Genomic DNA, 24287 nt, shown 5'->3' with positions numbered 1-24287 from the left:
GTGAAGTGTTTCAAAACATTTTATGATATTTCTAAAAAAAAGTGAAACGAACCTTTCAGTCAGATTACAACGATTTGAACAGTCTGTGATGTCTTCAGGAGAAGAAACATTTCAGCGTCATCAGCCATAAAGAAATCGAAGACGTTCAGTAGGCAAAGACGATTCAAAGTTCATCCGATTCCGTTAGTCGCCTTTTACGCAAGCTCAGTCGCTTCAACCCCATTGGTCCAGGACCCGTGAAGATTCCGGGGTAGAATAGGTCTTCAGCAACCCATGCTTGCCGTAAAAGGCGACTATGCTTGTCGTAAAAGGCGACTAACGGGATCGGGTGGTCATGCTCGCTGACTTGGTTGATGCATGTCATCGTATCCCAATTGCGTGGATCGATGTTCATGATATTAATCACTGGATTGTCTGGTCCAGACTCGATTATTTACAGACCGCCGTCATATAGCTGGAATATTCCTAAGTGAATCGTTAAACAACAAACAAACAAACAAACAAACAATGAGGCTGAATATATTAAGAAAATATAGTGTTGCGGCGTTAAACAACAAACCAACCAACCAACCAACCAACCAACCAACCAACGGTCCAGTGTCTCAGGAGCAGGTGGTATTTGGGCGGATCGCTGATAACGTAATGCAATGACATTATCCCATTCAGTCAGTTGAGCCATAAGGCAGTCACTCCTATGTGCATTTGAAATTGAATGAAAAGTGAAAGATTTTATAAAATACAATGTGGGTGGCATCTTTTATTTTCCATCAGACTGAATTGCTTAATACCATGACAATGAGACAGTAACTATCAAAAAAGGTGGTACGGGTCCAATCCGCCCGGAATTTGATGTATACGAAATGTACTTGCATGACAAAGACATATATCTATATATATATGAGCGTGGTTATTAGATACAGATTCACTTAGTTATAAAAGCAGAAGTAAAGTTAATGTCACACAACCGCGTCTCTCCAATCCTCCACCCGGCTGTAACGCTTTGCCTCGCTATACCGATCTCTGATCCACGTGGAAAGAGATCTTGTTCATGCAGAAGCATCGCTCGAAGGGGAAGGCACAGTATCCCTTCCTTAGGTTGATACAGGTGAGGTCGTCACAGCACTCGTCTTTCCAGGGGTTGCACTCGTTTATGTTGTTCAAACACTGAAACCAGAAAACAAATGTGTAGCATATTTTTCCGCTAAAAACGAATACTTAATTCAAACGTCAAAGCCAGAGGATATCTGAAGAAACGGAGGTAAGTGAGTGAGTATGGTTTAACGCCGCTTTTAGCACTATTCCAGCAGGGGCGGTCGGGTAGCCTAGTGGTTGAAGCGTTCGCTCGTCACGCCGAAGACCCGGGTTCGATTCCCGACATGGGTACAATGTGTGAAGCCCATTTCTGGTGTCCCCCGCCGTGATATTGCTGGAATATTGCTAAAAGCGGCGTAAAACCATACTCACTCACTCACTATTCCAGCAATATCACGGCGGTGTGAGTGAGTGTGAGTGAGTTGGGTTTAAAGCCGCTTTTAACAGCATTCCAGTTATATCGCGGTGTGTCAGCTTAATGTGGGAGGAAAGCCCGAAGTGATGCAGGTCTCAGACGTTTACCACTTCGGTGTAACCCACGAGCACGGGTATGGAAATCACGGCGGGGAACACCAGAAGATTCAATAGGCTTTAAAAGGAAAAATAGCGATGAAAATATATGATTGGATCACTGAAAATCAGTGATAACTCCAGGTGTTTTTGAACAGGGTTGTCCTGCTCTATGTTTTTTTTTCTTATTTAGTTTGTTTGTTGTTTAACGCCGGACTCCAGCTACCGGGACTTTTTCCAAAACATTTTGTGTTTACAATTCTGATAAACGTTATGCGTTCAGATTTACTTGTGTTAGTGATTATTCGATGCGGGGTAAATTTGACGTCTCTGAAACTACCAGCGTTATTTCTGAATGAAAATGCATCAAATACTCACTCACACCCGCAAATCTGAAACTGCAATGTGTAGCGACATCCCATCAAAAGTTTGGGTAAGCCCGTGGGGATTCAGAAGCATTATTAGTCCCGAATACACACATGCTTCACGGAGGGGTGGTCCTAAATACCCCATGCTGACAGACCACACAGAGGATAGGGTAGCTTTAAATACCCCATGTTTGACAGACGGCACAGAGGATAGGGTAGCCCTATATATCCCATGCTTGACAGACTATACAGAGGATAGGGTAGCCCTAAATACCCCATACTTGACAGACTATACAGAGGATAGGGTAGCCCTAAATACCCCATGCTTGACAGACTACACAGAGGATAGGGTAGCCCTAAATACCCCATGCTTGACAGACTACACAGAGGATAGGGTAGCCCTAAATATCCCATGCTTGACAGACGACACACAGAATAGGGTAGCCCTAAATATCCCATGCTTGACAGACTACACAGAGGATAGGGTAGCCCTAAATACCCCATGCTTGACAGACTACACAGAGGATAGGGTAGCCCTAAATACCCCATGCTTGACAGACTACACAGAGGATAGGGTAGTCCTAAATATCCCATGCTTGACAGACTATACAGAGGATAGGGTAGCCCTAAATATCCCATGCTTGACAGACGACACACAGAATAGGGTAGCCCTAAATATCCCATGCTTGACAGACTACACAGAGGATAGGGTAGCCCTAAATACCCCATGCTTGACAGACAACACAGGGGATAGGGTAGCCCTAAATACCCCATGCTTGACAGACTACACAGAGGATAGGGTAGCCCTAAATACCCCATGCTTGACAGACTACACAGAGGATAGGGTAGCCCTAAATATCCCATGCTTGACAGACGACACACAGAATAGGGTAGCCCTAAATATCCCATGCTTGACAGACTACACAGAGGATAGGGTAGCCCTAAATACCCCATGCTTGACAGACTACACAGAGGATAGGGTAGCCCTAAATACCCCATGCTTGACAGACTACACAGAGGATAGGGTAGTCCTAAATATCCCATGCTTGACAGACTATACAGAGGATAGGGTAGCCCTAAATACCCCATGCTTGACAGACGACACACAGAATAGGGTAGCCCTAAATATCCCATGCTTGACAGACTACACAGAGGATAGGGTAGCCCTAAATACCCCATGCTTGACAGACAACACAGGGGATAGGGTAGCCCTAAATACCCCATGCTTGACAGACTATACAGAGGATAGGGTAGCCCTAAATACCCCATGCTTGACAGACTATACAGAGGATAGGGTAGCCCTAAATACCCCATGCTTGACAGACTACACAGAGGATAGGGTAGCCCTAAGTACCCCATGCTTGACAGACTACACAGAGGATAGGGTAGCCCTAAATACCCCATGCTTGACAGACTACACAGAGGATAGGGTAGCCCTAAATACCCCATGCTTGACAGACTACACAGAGGATAGGGTAGCCCTAAATACCCCATGCTGACAGACTACACAGAGGATAGGGTAGCCATAAATACCCCATGCTTGACAGACTACACAGAGGATAGGGTAGCCCTAAATACCCCATGCTTGACAGACTACACAGAGGATAGGGTAGCCATAAATACCCCATGCTTGACAGACTACACAGAGGATAGGGTAGCCCTAAATACCCCATGCTTGACAGACTACACAGAGAATAGGGTAGCCCTAAATATCCTATGCTTGACAGACGACACACAGAATAGGGTAGCCCTAAATATCCCATGCTTGACAGACTAAACAGAGAATAGGGTAGCCCTAAATATCCCATGCTTGACCGACTTCACAGAAGATCGGGTAGTGACAATAGGCGACCTGGTTGAGTACAAACCTTAGAAATAAATATATGTATGAACTTTTTCAAAAACAGTATTTTTATGTCACAACATTCTTATGTCGCAACAAATAGCCTCCTAAAAGTATCATACAAATACAAATTCAAAGAACAAAACAGATATACACTCCCTATAAAAAGAAACGCACAGGTAGATTTTTAGTAAATTTATTGTATCTAATAAAGTCGATATATTTAATTTGATATCATAGATACAAATATGAAATTTTGGAGCTCTATAGTCACATGTTGTCGTTGAACAAAGGCATTGCAAACTGTTCATATAACATAAGGCTACAAGGTTGCGCTGAACTCAGTATCTCGTGTGACCGCCAGGGCAGCAATCACGGCTCTGAATCCCCTCGGCACTGACTGGATAAGTGTACGAATTCTGTCCTGCTGAATTCTGCACCATTCTGCTTGTAACGCGTTGTCAAGTTGTGGGAGTGTCTGCGGCGTGTTCTGACGTTGACGTACACGTCGATCGAGTTCAGAGGTGTTCGATCGGCTTGAGATCTGGAGATTGAGATGTGGAGAGATGTGGCAAGCCGTTGATGTTGGCCTTATGAAGGTAGTCTACCGTGACACGAACTGTCTGCGGTGGAGCGTTGTCCTGTTCAAACAGCTCCCTCTGGTTGTCAATGATTGGAAGAAGGTGAGGTTGAATTTGATTCATGTAGCGATTTGCTGTCAAATTTCCCTGAACCACAACCAAGGCAGATCTCGTGGTGTAGGATATGGCCCCGACACCATGACACTACCGCCAACGAAATTGTCGAATTTACGTACACAATGTGGGGCAAAACGCTCATTTCGATGACGATAAACACGTTGTCTTCCATCTCGACGGTGAAGAAGAAATCGTAACAACACTCGTCTCCAGTTTCTCAACTTCCAAGGCTGTAAGGTTGGCACCATAATTAACCAAAAGACTAGAGTCATCACATATTCGAATTTTCACAGCACCAAAGAAACGAGAAATGAAATAAAATGATTTCGTCTCAAACAACAACATTCGAGTAATTTCACTCTCTGCTGCTATTACGCGTAGAGAGGAAATAAAAAAGTCAGAATGGCATAAAAGCGAAACGAACACCTAATTCCCAAAGGATTAGCCTGGACTAAGCCGCTCAGAGGTACAGTGCGCTATGACCTTTATGTCAAATTGACAAGAAGGATGCCACGGTAACTGCAGGAAACTTCCAACGCAATACAACTTCCTCTTCGACGGAAATTGATCTTTCTCATTTATACGATATTATGTCTACTTTTATTTTTCGATTCTTCTGTGACCTTTCCTAGAAGACGACATCTACACACACAAGAGGGAAAAGACTACCTTATTTATCTGTCTATTCCTATTAGGCGTACCGTATTTGCGGCTGATGGGTTTTGTTCGTGTGGCTGCCGAGGGAGTGAGTGAGCATTGTACGCCGCTTTTAGCAATATTCCAGCAGTATCACGGTGGGGGGCACCAGAAATGGGCTTCACATGTGTCACCATGTGGGAAATCGAACCCGGGTCTTCGACGTGACGAGCAAACGTTTTAACCATTAGATTAACACACCGCCCTTGTGGATGTGGAAAGACTATGGGATGCACTTAACCGCAACGTGAAAACAATATTATCTTTGTATTTTATCATGTCTTGTTTTTTAAAAGCTTTCATGAAACCTCTATACTGAATGGTGCGATTTGTCCAGTATCCACGAAGCGGGTCTAGGTCGTGAGCTTTTACTTAACCTTTTTATGTAATGTCATGAAAAGTCAAATGTCCATAGAGGTTTTACTGAACATCTATATGTAATGTCATGATAAGACAAATGTCCATAGAGGTTTTACATAACCTCTATATGTAATGTCACGATGAGACAAATGTCCATAGAGGTTTTACTGAACCTCTATATGTAATGTCATGATAAGACAAATGTCCATAGAGGGTTTACTGAACCTATATATGTTATGTCATGATAAGACACATGTCCATAGAGATTTTACTGAACCTCTATATGTAATGTCACGATGAGACAAATGTCCATAGAGGTTTTACTGAAACTCTATATGTAATGTCATGATAAGACAAATGTCCATAGAGGTTTTACTGAACCTATATATGTAATATCATGATATGTTTGTATTGATAAGTCAAATGTCCATAGAGGTTTTACCTAACCTTTATATGTAATGTCACGATGAGACAAATGTCTATAGAGGTTTTACTGAACCTCATCATTTTGTAATGTCATGAAAAGTCAAATGTCCATAGAGGTTTTACTGAACATCTATATGTAATGTCATGATAAGACAAATGTCCATAGAGGTTTTACTGAACCTCTATATGTAATGTCACGATGAGACAAATGTCCATAGAGGTTTTACTGAAACTCTATATGTAATGTCATGATAAGACAAATGTCCATAGAGGTTTTACTGAACATCTATATGTAATGTCATGATAGGTCAAATGTCCATAGAGGTTTTACTGAACCTCTATATGTAATGTCACGATGAGACAAATGTCCATAGAGGTTTTACTGAAACTCTATATGTAATATCATGATGAGACAAATGTCCATAGAGGTTTTACTGAACATATATATGTAATGTCATGATAGGTCAAATGTCCATAGAGGTTTTACTGAGCCTCTATATGTAATGTCACGATGAGACAAATGTCCATAGAGGTTTTACTGAGCCTCTATATGTAATGTCACGATGAGACAAATGTCCATAGAGGTTTTACTGAGCCTCTATATGTAATGCCATGACAAGACAAATGTCCATAGAGGTTTTACTGAACCTCTATACGTAATGTCATGATCAGTCAAATGTCCATAGAGTACTTACTGAGTTTAGGATCTTTTCTTTCACCTTTTTACAGTGAGTGAGTGAGTGAGTGAGTGAGTGAGTGAGAGCGATTCAGATTTTGTATGGGCAATATTTGGGTTGATAAAGGACACTTGTCAGACTTTTGGTGAAGCTTGTGAACACAATTCCGATGGGGAAAGGGATGCTAAATTAAAAAAAAATAATTATTTAGGTATCAAATATTTACTCGTATGCATATGAAAGAAGTATAATCAGAAGTATAAAACAAATAATAGGTCGTGGGGGAATGAGCAATTCGCGACAATAGAGGATAATCAATATAAGGAACATCAGTAAGTACACGACCATTTGATATTCTGTCCCACAAAATAGGCTTGCAAAAAGTATGTATGTTTCAGGCTGTTGAAAAGAAAGAAATTATCGGCCAAAAAATACATTGTTGCAAGGTGTTTTAATAGAAACAATATATAGCCTCCTAGTTTTATTTTTACAAATATCTGATTGTGCAGGTGTAGTCACCATACAAAATTCCAGCCCCTTTAACGCCGTTTGAGTTTGTTTTTCTTCCGAATAGTTTTTATCAACAAATGTTCTTAAGGGCAATTTTTCTCAACCCTCTACACATTGTACACATCTACATACATAGATACACAGTATTTATTGTGAAACCAGGTGTAGAAGTACTACGTTTTTTGCATAAGCTATTGACATACAACAGAATTTTACAGCATTTATTTCAATTTAGAGAACGTAGTAATGTATCACTTCGTTTCTTAGCTTGTATCGGGAAGAAGTACTTTTGATCTAACATAGCCGGCGCTTATTAGAGATCCGGCGCTTATTGTGTTGCACGCTGCTTCGAACCCGGTGTTTATAGGGGCTGGCGGCTGATATAAACCTGGCGCTTAACCGAGGACATACGAGATATCCTGGCGTTGCAGCTAAATGATGGAGAAACGTCCAGATGGCTGCAATTCGAAGACGTTCACCGCATTGCCAAAACGCACTCGTATTTGTATGGTGCTGACAAACAAAGGAGGTGAGTCTGGTATACGACCCAACGATCACAGGATGCTGGCACACCCAAGGGACATAACTCTGCACAACGAATTGTGACAACTGGCGCTAAGAAATTGATATTAAAGGTATAATATGTTATTTTAATGCGTAGTCTCTGGTGTTGGCCTACCCGTTTCCCTTTGTTCCACTTCTGGGGGCGACACGTGACTGTGGCGACAAGCAACAGGGCTGATAAGACTATCAGTGTGAACTTCTTGGACTGCGCATGTCTGCCGAAACGGAACATCTTGTATTGTCTGGAAGAAGAGAGGAAATGGCATTTTCTGAAATAAATGCAACTAAGAGTGAGTGATTGACTGAAATCTAATTTCGTCATCGAATGTGCTTAGAAGAATGATAAAGACCTTCCTCTTCGTATATGCATTTTGAAGTCGAATAATGAACAAAAGCTCAAATATGTAGTCCTATCGCCTATTTCTTTTAAACTGTAGCATCTTCCAAGCGCCACGGAACAGCTAATAGGTGGGCATTATAGTAGTAGCAACATTAGTAGTAGTAGTGGTAGTGGTAGTGAAAGTAGTAGTAGTAGTAGTAGTAGTAGTAGTAGTAGTAGTAGTAGTAGTAGTAGTAGTAGTAGTAGTTTTGAAATTTAAAAAAAATTGCAGCAAAGAGTGTTTGGGTGATCCTGGCACAGTCAGTCTGGTTAGGTTCGTTATCGGCTCAGGGCCCTTACCCCCTCTACACGCAGCCCAGACAGCGAATGGGACTTCTCCCAGGAAGCGCTACCTTGTCACACCCATCCAGAACGTTTCGGAGAATGTGAAGACTCCCAAACACTGCAGCCTTCTGCATTACCCAGATTGTCAGAAGGGCTTTATTCCTGGTAGAAAACCCGGGTACTCTCCCAATGTCAGTCAACAGATTAGGAGGTACCAAACCCAAGGCACCGAGAACAATGGGGAGTCGGAAAACTTGGTACTTGGGATGCAGGCGTGACATTTCAAAAGCGAGGTCCGGATATTTGTCATGTTTTTCCTGAACCTTGTCAATCACATTAGTGTCCAAAAGGACAGAAAATTCAATGATATAAATGATTTCATTTGATTTGTCAAAAAGGACAAGATCAGGTTTGTTGCCCTGGATACGTCTGAGACTGTAAACGAGCCTATTCCAAAGAATTTTGTATTGATCATTTTCCATGACGCCCTCTACATATTCAGGGTCGTACCATGGATGGACCTCTGTGTCATAACCATAAGCATGGCAGAGACGGTAATAAAATGATCGAGCCACACCAACATGTCGCTAAAGATACTCTGTTTGTGTCAAAGCTGGGCATCCACTGACAATGTGTTGGACAGTCTCATTCAATTCATTGCATTGTCTACCTTTCATATTTACATTTTGATGCAAAATCACACATTGGCGGTTTCGAGTGGGAAGTGACTGGTCCTGGGCAGGAAACAGAAACCGTACAGACTTAAATAAAAAATGCAGCAAAAAGTAGGTTTGGGTGATCCTGGCACGGTCAGGCTGGTTAGGCTCATCATCAGCCCATGGCCCTTTCCCCCTCTACAGCCCAGACAGCGAATGGTACTTCTCCCAGGAAGAGCTGCCTAGTCAAACCCACTCAGAACTTCTCGGAGAATCTGAAACTCCCCAACACTGCAGCCTTCTGCATTACCAAGATTGTCAGAAGGGCTGTATTCCTGGTGGCAAACCCGGGTACACTCCCAATGTCAGTCAACAGATTAATATTATTAATAATTTTATTATTATTATTATTATTATTATTATTATTATTATTATTATTATTATTATTACGACTTATATTGTGGACCAGTGCTGGCATACCAGTGCGTAGCAACTTCTCCCAAGAAATGTCAAAGTGTAGTCACTGTGTAATGCTTCAGTGCAAATGAAACATTCCTTTCAACCATTCTGAGTACAGAAACTCGGTAAGAGCAAGGATACACGCCATTGCCAGCCATCCTACTTGATAAGCCTGCCATTGTTCCTGTACGCGGTTGTCTGAAATCCATACCTCCAGTTGGACACTCGCATTATTTATCAATATGTCTCCATTTTGAACACAGGATCAACATAACATCAACTGATCTGACCAGACGTGGTGTTTATCCCCCCCCCCCCCCCCCCCCCCCCCCACCTGCCCATAGATCACAATCCCGACCTGGTGTTGCTTGGGGGACGGGCAATCCGTGCTGATCAAAGCCATAGATCAAGGGGCCGGGCGCTGGGGAAATTGGTCTGAGATGTCGAGGTCTTGTTCTCCCCTCAGATTTAATGACAGCACTATCACACATATGCCTGGTCCTCTCCCTTCCAGCATCCGCAACCGTTATCAGTGAACCCGTTTGATTGCACTGTTTTATATGTCGGTCAAAAGTACAGTAAACTACGGTTATAACGAACACGCTTATAACGAACTGACGGATATAACGAACTTACTTTTTGGGTCCCGACTATTTGCTGTAGATATGCTGTATATATGCTTATAACGAACTACGGTTATAACGAATTAAAACTAAGCAGTCCCTTTATGTTCGTTATAACCGTAGTTTACTGTATAAATTATGCACATCATATTTTTTGCTCCAAATCAGGTCCAAGGCTCACGAGAACAAGATGTTTTGGTTCCCATAAAATGATTTTAAAATTAGGGAGGCTGTGTAGGTTTTATTTTGTTTAAGTGTTCATAATATGACATTGAGTATTTGCAGTAATACATTAGATTACAAAGGTTGGAGCTATCGGAATTATAGTAATCGTGTATCCAAGCCTTCGATTTGAAATGGGTTATTATTTCGATACGCTCTTTCGACTAGATCACTGTTTGTATTTCGAGATGCAATCTCAGCCTATTTTCATAATAGAAGCATGATCTTCATTGGATAGCAAATATAAAACGTCACCGCCAGACAAAAACCAGTCTCGATTATCTGACAAAACAGATTCCATTGGGCGTAAAACGCAAAATAGCGGTGAAAACTATATAAATGGATCGAGGCAAATCAGTGATGACACCGACCCGTGAAGATCCGGGGTAGAATAGGTCTTCAGCAACACATGCTTGTCGTAAAAGGCGACTATGCTTGTCGTAAAAGGCGACTAACGGGATCGGGTGGTCAGGCTCGCTGACTTGGTTGAAGCATGTCATCGATCCCAATTGCGTGGATCCATGTTCATGATATCAATCACTGGATTGTCTGGTCCAGACACGATTATTTACAGACCGCCGTCATATAGCTGCAATATTGCTGAGTGCGGAGTAAAACAACAAACCAAACCAAAAACTAGTGATGACACCAAGTGTTCGCGAAGAAAAGGCTACTCACTTTGCATAAAATAAAGTCCTCCCGTCATGCGAAGGCGGCATGTAAAAAACTGACAGCCAAGTTTGACAAGAAAAACTCTCTTTCAATTCAGAGAAGGAGAAAAAACGAAATAAAACCAAGAAAAAACATAGTATCTCACCCGATTGTCTTTTGATATCAAATATATCAACATGCGTCTTTTAATGTTTAAATATCCGAGGTTTCCAGATTACACATGCCTAGATGATAGTTGATATGTTTGACATCTAAAGACGCGGGTGAGATTATATTTATCATCAAAATGTAATTTTCCAACTATTTTAGTTTGTAAACAGTAATAATAGTTTCTTCAGCGCACAAAGTACAGCTAACCAGTCTCGGTGGCAGAGAGATTAGTGGTGTCATGGTAGTGATGTCTCCCGGGAGATATCGCTAAGCCTTGATCTCTTCCAGATATCTCCTGCTGAAGCCTATAAGATTGATCTGCCACCAGCGGACAAAATTCTCAAGGGCAACTGGCAACCTTCCTTATTTATTATATTGTTATAATTAGAAGTATGTTATTCGATATAAATTTCTTTGAAGATTTTTAATGCACGTATTTGAGATAGGGCTAAAGATAGACCCAATAATAGGGTTATAGCGTTCTGCAGATCATATACGTTTTGAATTATTATTTAAACAAATTCAAATTGTAATATATTTTTTTATGTTCATAGTAATTGTAAAACTATAGAGCCCTATATTTATCATACATTTTCACTTTTGGGCAACAATTAGCATCTCCCGGGACAAATATATCAAATTTCAAATTTCAAACTTCGTAAATGATTAATGATTCTATGTTTTTAAGATTCTGCTTTCCAACATTTGGATAAAAAACGACCAAATGATAAATCTGTTGAGACATATATGCATGAGATTCCTGGAAAGACCACACAATCATTATAACTTAATTATATCAATTCTCGACAAAGATAATCAGTTTTAAATTGAGGTCCCTCTCAACAAAGGCTTCCTGTTTTGTGTTTTTTCATCTTTATAAAATTCCCCATTAAGTCACGACTGAGACTGATGAAGTAGGAATCCTTTACACTGACCGATGACATTTAACCTAACGACATTACCGTATGACAAACAATCTATTAAGGACACATGTGCCGCCTTTGTGGGTTCCTTACATGACGTGTCATATTTCTCGCCAAGATCTATCTACATTATTAGACAAATACCTGTTATTATCCCCAGACATCTTAAACTCCACGGAGTTAAGTTACTCGATACAAGCATCATATTTTAATTTTTATTTATCAGCGAGGTGGTCTACAGTAGAGATTGTAATACTATAATATACGTGAATAAACTGTCGTGGCGCGGCGCATAAACATGGCTTCTGTGGAGACCACTAAGTGATGATACTTCGGATGAAGATGAGATGACATAATGAAATCTAACCCCAAGCGCCGCGGATACTGGTCGCGAGGGTTATATTACCCAAAGGAATTAGTGAATGACTTGCCAGATCAACCTGAAATGCTCAGTGACTTAAATGATTATTTAATCAGTACGTGTTACCGACTACGAATTATTCCGAGAATTCAGAAAGGGACCGTTTACATACTGACTGATGTATAACTGTACCTTTTTTTTAAAGAATGGAGAATTGATCCCAGGTCTTTGATATAAGTCGGAACTAAATTATTGGTCCCCATTAAATTAAAGCGACAAAAATATTTCCATAATCATACGAAATCCCTGTCAACAGTAGTCCAGTGTACGATTCCGTCTATATCATGGTGTGTTTGTTTGTTTGTTTGTGTGTTTCAGGCCGCACTCAGCAATATTCCGGCTATATGACGGCGGTCTGTAAATAATCGAGTCTGGACCAGACAATTCAGTGATTGACATCATGGGCATCTATCCACGCATTTGGGATCAATGACATGCATCAACCAAGTCAGCGAGCCTGACCACCCGATCCCGTAAGTCGCCTCGTACGACAAGTATAGTCGCCTTTTACGGCAAGCATGGGTTGCTGAAGACCTATTCTAGCCCGGAATCTTCACGGGTCGTCTATATCATGAGCATGTGTTAATGAATCACTATCATGCAAAGAGAGATGGTACTAGGTGTTCGCGATAAGGTTGTGAGAATCCTGCCCCACCGACGATGCCAGTCACAAACAAATGCAAAGTCAAGGTAATTGTTCACATGAAAAAACGAGAACAATTAGACCAAGCCAAAATCAATTCGTTGGTCAACAATTGGCGCCGAAAATACGCCGGCCCGTTTGTTATAATAAAGGGGTTTTTTTTTTGTTCAGTACTGTTAACCATTGACAATGTATTTTACTTGACCCTTGCTTCAAAAATTAAATATCAAATTATTAGCTTATTCATAAGATGATGTTGCCCTAGTTTAACATCAAGGTGAGGTGAGGTGAAATGGGGTTTAACGTCGCGTCCAAGATTATTGCACTTACATAGCGTCGTGCATGCACGTGTGTGTGTTTGTGTGGCTGCATGTACTAGTCCGGACTGATGCCGATTTATAGTGCTAGCCCACTAAGATACCATGCCGCAGTTTAACATGAATACCCCACTCAGACACAGTGTACTGACTCCGAGCCGACCAGCCCTTGTTTTAGCCCCTTAATGCCGAGCGCCACACAGAACAACGGCAAGTACCCTCTTTTAACGTCTTTTGGTATGACGCGGCCGGGGATCGAATCCTGGACCTTCCGCTCTCCGGGCGGACGCTCTACCACTAGACCACGGAGGCGGTCTTTAACATCAAGGAATGTGCTCTGTTCAAAGGCTGAAGTTACTATATCGTCACCGAAAGGAAGAACAACGACCGCATACGTCACTGATTTCAGACTGGCACAGAAGACCAACCCAGATCTGCAAGCCATAAGGGGCGGTGGGGTAGCCTAGTGGTTAAAGCGTTCGCTCGTCACACAGAAGACCCGGGTTTGATTCCCCACATGGGTACAATGTGTGAAGCCCATTTCTGGTGACCTCCGCCGTGATATTGCTGGAATATTGCTAAAAGCGGCGTAAAACCATACTCACTCACTGCAAACCATAAGTGACGTAGTAGCTCCACTGACGCCAATATTCCACTTATACTCACCGCTAAAAGAAACGCAAATACCATACATGTTGGTAAAGATATTTAGACGTACTCATATTCAAGAGATATTAGATTGTTCGGTAGACAAACGAACATACTGTTATGTTGTGTGATCCGATGCTCATAGATCCATAACTCGAGATGCAACATTTGTCTCGTGCGGGATTAGCGTGTAAAGTTTGGAAATCACGTGCAGCATATCGTGGTAAGAATAAAGACACTCAGTGGTAACACCTGGCTGGTTCTTAGTTTTGTCATTAATTGGTACACATTGGAAACATCTCTTCTTTACGTACATACTTCTCTATATGTTTCTATGGTTAGCGTTTCTTTTGGTGGTGAGTTTCCTGGTCGCCTGGAGATACTTTAGTCAAAACACGCCTGTGACAGAAAACATGACCACGTGGTGACTGAGTGAGTGATTTGGGTTTAACGCCGCTTTTAACAGTATTCCAGTCATATCACGGCGTGTCAGCTTAATGTGGGAGGAAAGCCCGAAGTGATGCAGGTCTCAGACGTTTACCACTTCGGTGAAACCCACGAGCACGGGTATGCTGCTGACAAACCTAGAAACATAATCGGGGCGAACCGGGATTCGAACCCATAATCATAGGTTCTGGCGTGCCCAAGGGACTCAACTCTGCACTGCGAATTGCGGCGCCTTAGACGACTGGGCTACCCGTGCCCCCACCACGTGGTGAGGGTACGATGACACGTAATAGGTGTAAAGTCACCGTGTTTGACAACCCGATCGAATTGTGTCGCTTCTTTCAAGGAAAGTGTTCTGGGCATCTGTTAGTTATGGAATACTAGAACGGACATTGTCGCGCTTTGGTTAATTTTGACACTTTTTCCTTGTTTTTGGAAGGGCGACAACGCGACAATGTCCCTTCTAGTATTCCATAGTTAGTATATTACAATTTAATACTTTAATATTAAACAAAGTTATAATTCAAATTTTAAGAAATATTTTAAACAAAATTCAGTGTTTGAGATTATGATAAAAATCATGGACCTTGTTCGAACAAGCGATCTTAGCGCTACGACGTCAGTCAGTGTTGTCATAAGACAGACCGCTTCTAATGGTAAAGCGTCCGCCCGGAGAGCGGATGGGCCGGGGTTCGATCCCCAGCCGCGTCATACCAAAAGACGTTCAAAGATGCTACTTGTTGTTACCCTGTCTGGCGCTCGGCATTAAGGAGCTAAAACAAGGACTGGTCGGCTCGGAGTCAGTATACTGTGTCTGAGTGGAGTAGTCATGTTAAACTGCGGCATGGTATCTCAGTGAGCTAGCACTATAAATCGGCATCAGTCCGGACTAGTACAAGCAGCCACACACACACACACGTGCATGCAGGTCGCTATTTATATAAGTGCAGTAATCTTGGACGCGACGTTAAACCCCATTTCACCTCACCTCACCTGTATCACAAAGGCTGTTTAGTGAAACGGGGGCCTGGGTTTACAGGTCCGTTTCTTGGAAGGGGCATCAACTGATGATTACTGTCCATACTGACTGCCGGAAATGTCGACTATCTCAAATAATTACAGTGACTTCCGCAAGCGAGAGTGTCCCATCTTATCTCTTTCCACTCCACGCTCGCGAGGTAATTAATAATAAGATAGCACGTGCCATAACTAACAGTGTTCTACACATTCGTCACCACTCGCCCCTTTCCGTAGCCTGCAAGAAGACTTGTCCCCTTATCGATGAATGTTATATGCGAAAATACGACAAACCAATCAAAATGCGCGTATAATGCAAGTTCTTCGTCAAAGAATCCCTCAGAAATAAGTTTTGATTTTGCATATGTCTTGCTTCTAAAAATATACCAAAGACACAGTGTGTTATTCAATCATACTGTATAATTACGCACGTCCAGATGTGCTTTAAATTGCCTCTAAAATATATATAATATATGGGGAAATATATGTGAACCATTACGACACGAGTTGACAATTGTTTTAGGTATGCCCGTTTGCGCTAAGACGGAACCCGGTCGCAAAAATGGCCATGAGCGGGACACGAGTAGCTATTCGGCTTGTCCCGCAATAACACGAGTTGGTCACGAATGTGTTTTAAATTCTCACGCGGGGATACAACCGGAAGCCGAGTTTCCATTTTGTAAAGACGATATTGCACCTTGTCACGTGTTCATGTCGTATTCACCCCACCTTACCTTTTAGCGTTGGTAACATATATTCTCGTCTCGTCACAATCGTCTATCTCTCGCTTCCATGAGATAAACATTTGAACGGAGGAGGCGTTGCACAGTACGTGGGAAGTACTGCCATACAACCTCAACCATATATTAGACATTCCGGAATGTTCGTTTGTTCAGGTTTCAAAAGTTTAATCGAGAACTGTGTCAACATATTTTTCAAGCGTAGTCTGAAATGGAAGTCCCCAGGTTGAAACGAGTGCCGTAAAGCTCGAGAAAGCTGCTCTCTAATTGGCTGATGTCGATTTCTTGTTAGTCATTTCAGTGGTCGTCTAAGGTCGTTCTGACATGATCCGTAATGGGATGTCTTCATATCTTTGTTTAGCGGCAGCGATTTTAATTGTGGAAGGCTGTGTGTTGCAATACCCACCAGCCATGGCAGATTAACTCAATCTCATTAAAATAAGATCTTAGTTCTCGCTACCGCTAAACAAAGATCTGAAGGCATCCCGTTAGGTTGGTTGGTTGGTTCGTTTCTTGTTGTTTAACGCCGCACTCAGCAATATTCCGGCTATATGACGGCGGTCTGTAAATAATCGAGTCTGGACCAGACAATCCAGTGATTAATATCATGAGCATCGATCCACGCAATTGGGATCGATGACATGCATCAACCAAGTCAGCGAGCCTGACCACCCGATCCCGTTAGTCGCCTTTTTACGACAAGCATAGTCATCCTTTACGGCAAGCATGGGTTGCCGAAGACCTATTCTACCCCGGAATCTTCACGGGTCGCATCCCATTAGGGGGCACGTCAGAACGACCTTTCATCCGTCGCTTACCAGATTATGAAAGTGACAGTCAGAATGTGATTTCTAATCATGCAATCTCGAAAACTTTAACATGGGATATAACAATAGTTACGGGTTTAACAACTGGATCCTTACAATCTAGACCATCTATTAGCCATTCCAGATGGGTTTTTTGTTCAGGTTTCAAATTTGTAATCGAGAATTTGTCAAAATATGTTTCGAAGCGTAGTCGCCAATTTGAATTTTGTGCCGTAAAGCACGAGAAAGCTGCCTTCTCATTGGTCATTCTATTGGTCGGTCAAAGTTCGCGCAATGGGATGTCCTCAGATCTTTGTTTAGTGGTAGCGAGATCTATTCTTACACTTCCTTTGAGTAGTATACAAAGTAAGGGGACTACAAAACGAGGCAAGTGTGTTCAAACATTACCACGCCCATATACATGTCGTGAACATTTAGGGCGGGACTTTTGTTATCATAAACTCTTTCTAATACAGTTCATATAGGGCAAAGAGATCTTATGCTTTCTGAAGATGCTACAAAACACAGATGTAAATTGAAATGTTTACCCAATTCATCTTTCATCCACTATACTAATCTTGGATATATTTTTCTTGTGAATTTTGTACAAGTAAATACAATATATGTTTTCTTCTTTTATAGATATATGTATTCAAAATGTAACTGAAGTCGCGGTGTATTTAAGATCAGTAAAGGAACGTCACCTGGGGCAATCTGAAGGAACTGTCTTCTATGACGTCCGTGCGTTAACGAAACTGGCTCGTCTGAGACCTCACATATTAAGCAGACAGACCGTGATTAACTGCAATACTGTTCAAAGCGGCGTTAAACCAAAACTCACTCACTGAGAGCATGACCTGTACGGGGAACTTTTTACAGCGTTTTTTATAAATACTGTTTTGTTTAAAATATTCACATTGAAAATTATTCTGTTGTAATGATGTTTGTGTGCCATATTTATTATTACCAATGAACGTAATAATCATTTCCTGGGTTCAGAACCAGAATAGCACGCCTTCTAACAATGAAACACGTTTTTACTTCCAATTTGGTGCCATCAATAGGTCATGCCTACGTAGAACGTCCGGTGAAACAATTGATGCAAGCGTGGTACTTCTCTAATTGTTCTCATTTCGAGAATCATAGACTTTGACACGAAAGTATGACGAAAAGAGACGAAATTAACGAGGCACTGGGGAGATTCTGGCAGAGAAAGGTGAAGCGGAATTAAAACGGAATATGTTCACAGCATCCACGCGTTACGAGGCTATGTATTGTAGAATGAAGGCACTTACATCTTGTTTCCTTAAGAAGATGCTCGAACAACTAGTTTATACTGAACGTTAGAAACAGTTCTCCTGTAACCATTTTCACAACAGTTAATCACCTGACAATGTCGAAATACGCCTTTCGGCGTAAAGTGAGTGCGTATTCTTTTATGCCGCGTTTAGCAATATTCCCACAATTCTACGGCCCTACAGCATTAAAGGGTCAATACGTCATGAGAACCCGTGGGGTTCGGTGGTAGTTAGGAATGGATCGGGCGGTCAGGTTCTGTGGCTTAGTTGATAACTTGTCACAACGTCCCGATGGTGTGGATCGGTGGCTTGTTTGGTCCAGACCCGATTATTTACAAACAAACGAAACATTTTGAGAAGTAGGGCTTCGAACAAAAGTGATACAATAGCAGTGGTATCTTAACTTATCAAAACTTATCAAATATAATATTTTCTTATTTATACCAATAGGCAACAAGGGTCTCTTATCATAGACACCTCAAAACTGAAACAAATTTACGCGCATTAAACTAAATAACGGTATTTAAGTTCGTTAATTAGAAAAAATGTTGAGCGATTTCAAAAAATCTATTTAATTTTTATTAATTTCCAGTGTTTATAAATGTTACCTTTTATATGTTTGTTTTCAGTTTCTTAAAATTTAACATTTAACATTTTAATTTTAAATCCTAGCTTTCCACGACTGGTGACAAAACATTAGTCACCCCGTCAACGGTTATTAATGAGTTGCGTTTAATATTTCTCTCGGGACAAAGAAACATGGTCTGGGTCTAGATTAGTTGAAATTAACTGATCTCGTGGGAAGAAGCCGACACATGAAGATTGTCTTCATTCTAAATGACACATTTATCTGGGTGAGACGTATTATGATCATGATCATTATATCATTACTCAGCCTACCTGAAGGAAGGGGGGGGGGGGGGGGGGGGGGGGGGGGGCTCATATAAATGCAATGTATCAAGACTGGCTGAAGAAAAGCCCTTAAAGACAAGGGGTATCCTAATGATTAAAGCGTTCGTCAAACCAAAGTCTCGGGTTCGTTTCCCGCATGGTGATAATGTGTGAAGCACACTACTGGTGATATTGCTGTAACATTGCGTTAAGCGGCGTAAAACCATACTCACTCACTCACTTAATTACCATAACTGGCTGTAGCCCTGGATGTTCTCCTCTGACCTTGACCTTGGATACATGTATGTGATGGTGTTCATGATTGGTTATGGTGTTAGTGAGTGAATGTTGGTTTACTCCAATATGGGCCAGGCAAACCAGTGGTTGATAGTATGAACAACGGACCACGCCTTCCTCATACATTGACACAGGGTGAGTCTGATCACATGGTGTGTCCGAGTCTCATTTCGGCGACTCGGGTCAAACGAGGTGTTGAGGGTCAGCTGTGCCCGGAGTGACACCTGATATGTCCACATGTGACGTTATAAACCTCTAGTGACGTCATCCTATTGTTCGCCAGTAGGGTTACATCTCATAAACAGGGATGTTATAATATCCCAGAGATTTTACATATTATGTCGGGGACTTTATGTTATATATCGGGGATGTTATTTAATAAAAGAGCGGTCGGGTGCCAGCAGTGATTCGATCAGTGGACCTTCCATATGCCAGCAGTGATTAGATCAGTGGACTGTCTATGTGCCAGCAGTGATTAGATCAATGGACCTTCTGTGTGCCAGCAATGATTAGATCAGTGGACCGTCTATGTGCCAGCAGTGATTAGATCAGTGGACCGTCTATGTGCCAGCACTGATTAGATCAGTAGACCTTCCATGTGCCAGCGCTGATAAGATCAGTGGACCTTCTATGTGCCAGCAGTGATTAGATCAGTGGACCTTCTATGTGCCAGCAGTGATTAGATCAGTGGACCTTCTGTGTGCCAGCAGTGATTAGATCAGTGGACCTTCCACGTGCCAGCAGTGATTAGATCAGTGGACCTTCCATGTGCCAGCAGTGATTAGATCAGTGGACCTTCCACGTGCCAGCAGTGATTAGATCAGTGGATCTCCTATGTGCCAGCAGTGATTAGATCAGTGGACCTTCCACGTGCCAGCAGTGATTAGATCAGTGGACCTTCCATGTGCCAGCAGTGATTAGATCAGTGGACCTTCCACGTGCCAGCAGTGATTAGATCAGTGGATCTCCTATGTGCCAGCAGTGATTAGATCAGTGGACCTTCCACGTGCCAGCAGTGATTAGATCAGTGGACGTTCCATGTGCCAGCAGTGATTAGAACAGTGGACCTTCCATGTGCCAGCGACCCGTGAAGATCCGGGGTAGAATAGGTCTTCAGCAACCCATGCTTGCCGTAAAAGGTGACTATGCTTGTCGTAAAAGGCGACTAACGGGATCGGGTGGTCAGGCTCGCTGACTTGGTTGATACATGTCATCGATCCCAATTGCGTGGATCGATGCTCATGATATTAATCACTGGATTGTCTGGTCCAGACTCGATTATTTACAGACCGCCGTTATATAGCTGGAATATTGCTGAGTGCGGCGTTAAACATCAAACCAACCAATCCATGTGCCAGCAATGATTAGATCAGTGGACCATCCATGTATCACCAATGAAAGCAGCAGTGGTACTGCTGAGTGGAGACCATGTTTGAACTTGCGTGCCGTTGTAGAAAACGATCCTAGCACTAAGGTGATCCTACCGCCCATGTCTGAAAGTAGTCTTACGACAGTCGGAGCGCTGAGACTGTTTTGCACAAAGGCACGCTGGCCGCCGTGTAATTAGGGTTCTCAATGTCCACCAGAATGACATATGCCATAAGTTTGACCAGCAGACACCACGGTGTCCGTGAGATTTGAATAAAACTTTCTAAGACTGCCAATCAGCACGAATGTTCTGCCCTTTAGTATCGTTTGGGAGAATAGAAATACGTGGCTTTCGGCAGTATTGCAACTATACACGAATGGTCATTAAATCAGATTGGAGGTCAGTATTTGGACTAACGAATGCTTTAACCGCCTGACTCCACCACCGTCTTGGCAGGTACGTTGGTTATCAATCGTCGTCGTAGTCGTGGAATACATTGTCGTAGATGAAGAGACAGCAATAATTCACAACATCGTTTATGGTTCTTAATTAATGTCGGAGAAAGCAAATTACCATCACAGTCCGTTCCATATTTCATTATGGTCATTATTAAATGCTTTTATATGTCCCCGCCACGCTAATTACATACAATTTCATTTACTGCTACAATACAACAGACAGTCTCGTGACCCCGAACATGAACAAAACACATTTTTGAGGGGTCTGTGTGATCAATTACCTCCGTTTCCCTTCCCCCTTTCCTTACGGTAATGGAAGTCTCTTTGATGGGGTCCATACTCTACGCGTACAATACACGACTAAATACAGACTGTATGAATGACGAATGTTTTTCCTTCATTTTCGGAAAACAATTAGAAACGCATTTTCTCTGCCGTGTCGTCTTTTAAACAACATGTATGCATCAAAGAACATGTATTCCTTCCTGAATGGTGGATGTATTGTTCACAAAGTTACTATCCGTATTTAAAGAAAGTGTACACCCGTTTTTTATGGTTATAATTAAATACAAGAAATGGTTATTCGATGGTGAAATTTTGTTTTGTTTGTTTGTTGTTTAACACCGCACCAGCAATATTCCAGCTATATGACAGCGGTCTGTGAATAATGGAGTCTAGACCAGAGAATCCAGTGATTGACATCATGCGCATCGATCCACGCAATTGGGGTGCGATGACATGCATCAACCAATTTAGCGAACCTTACCACCCAAACCCGTTAGTCGCCTCTTACGACAAGCAAAGTCGCCTTTTACGACAAGCATAGTCGCCTTTTACGGCAAGTATTGGTTACTGATAACCTATTCTTCCCCGGATCTTCGCGCGTCCGACGGTGATGTATTTGATACGGGTATCATAGTTGTGCTTTGGGCCTTGTTTGCATTGTTTCGGCGACTGTTTTCAGCCTGGTAACTTTTTGATAACGTTTGTAATTTTCTGGTCAAATCGTGTTTTCAAGTGTATGCTTTCTTTTACCCGGCAGATTATTTAGCAGAGAGCACCCTGACAAATGCATTTCTTATCATTTTCAGCACAAAATATAAATTTGTAATTAGTAACACAAACAAATAGTGTTTGTTTGTTTTGTTATTCGGGACAGCCAACCCGATGCAAAACAACCCTGATGTTTTGCAAAAAGAGTGATTGATAATATGAGCAACGACCCGTGCCGTCATGGCATACAATGGCATGCTGCTATCAATCAAGTATGTATATAATGATATATTATATGTTATAATTATGTTTTTCGTTTGCATATATGTTAAAAGTTTTATTTCAAGATTTGATTTTAGGAAATTATCTTTAATTGAACACTGGCAATATTTCATTATTATTAATTGGCGTTATAGATCTACTATTGTTTATCATAAAATAGAATAATACAATTAAACAAAAGTATGATAATATTATTTGCTGTGTTTAATCTTTCAATTTGAACATGGCTATGTTACGTTAACACATTGAAATGAACGCTACCAATGATGCTTTTTTTAAGTTTTTAAAATAAGAGACGAAAATATATAGTAGAGGGCAAAGGATATCGAATGGATAAAAAGCAAGTAAATATAAAACAGTTTCCCCTTAAACTCTTAATTTGATCAATAAACTATCTGTAAATTAACTGTGTTAGATCCAAGAAATATACATAAAGTTTTAAAACTGAATTCATATAAGATTAAACGAAACATGCACGATATGAAAAAAAACTACCAAATTCACACAGATATCAAACATAGAGACGAGAGGTGGACACGTACCTAACTGAAGGCGGATAACGAAGCCCGTGATATCTGCAAGGCGAAATCTCTGCGAGTGACTCTTGGAGGTGAATGGTACTTCCAGGAACCGCGTGCTGGCCGAGGGAGGGAGGTAAGTAGGAGACTCTGGAAGCATCGAATTGGTTCTCAGAGGGCGACGTCACAGACGTGTGACATTTACGTTGTCCTGACGATGTGGTTGTTTGGCGATCCCCACGTGAAGGAATTGCCATTTTCAGGACTGTTCACTACATTCACTGTTAAATACACTGTCCGCAAAGGCAAAATTAATTGTGATCATGTATAGATTATGCTTTAGAAGCAGAAAACTCTATTTCTGCAAAGTTATTAAAACAATTTGTTCTCTAAAATGTATGAGCAAATGCATGCATAATTTTAATTCAATGTGAAATTTCAAATTTTGCGTTTCGTATAAAATTGCAAAATATCCCTTTGTTTCCAATCCCCATTGAAGACTTACAAAACATTAGGAGAACGATGTTTTTATTTTACATCTTTTTTACCCCAATGCCTATTTACAAAAAGACATCCATCTGCGTTCGTCTGTCGGAATTGGTGGTCTCGTGCGTACACAGCTAGCTGCAAAGATGCAAAGGACTGATCACACATCGTGCATAGAATCACAATTATATTCTTGTTAGAATTGGTCTTCAGCAACCCATGCTTGTCGTAAGAGGCGACTAACGGGATTGGGTGGTCAAGTTCGCTGACGGGTGATGCATGTCATCGTATCCCATTTGCGTAGATCAACTCGATAATTTACAGACCAAAATAGCAAAACAAACAAAACAAAACGAAAAATTTAGCCGCGCTTGATTTTAAAGGCGAACCGCCCAGGACGCTGATAACAACACTTAATTATCAAATGTCGACCGCACTTGTCATATAGCAATACAATACTTCACCAACGACTCGCTCACCCTCCTCCGTTGAGTATAGCAAACAAGTCATTACAGACCATTATGCTAAAGAATAGGAACTATT

General features: G+C 41.6%; 1 long non-coding RNA gene across 1 annotated transcript; it reads right to left on the bottom strand.

Annotated features, from left to right (window-relative positions):
• Positions 1-750: 750 nt before the first annotated feature.
• Positions 751-23352, bottom strand: LOC139475028 (uncharacterized). The gene is made up of 3 exons (XR_011654006.1): positions 23283-23352; positions 7860-7986; positions 751-1164 (listed from the first exon to the last, which is right to left on the bottom strand). It is a non-coding gene; the product is annotated as an uncharacterized lncRNA (long non-coding RNA).
• Positions 23353-24287: the final 935 nt, after the last annotated feature.

This window comes from Haliotis cracherodii, unplaced genomic scaffold (assembly GCF_022045235.1).
Source record: "Haliotis cracherodii isolate W230 unplaced genomic scaffold, xgHalCrac1.p SCAF_3, whole genome shotgun sequence".
Taxonomy (NCBI): Eukaryota; Metazoa; Mollusca; class Gastropoda; order Lepetellida; family Haliotidae; genus Haliotis; species Haliotis cracherodii.
The sequence above is the reverse complement of the archived record's forward strand: the minus strand, read 5'-3'. Positions and strand labels throughout refer to the sequence as shown.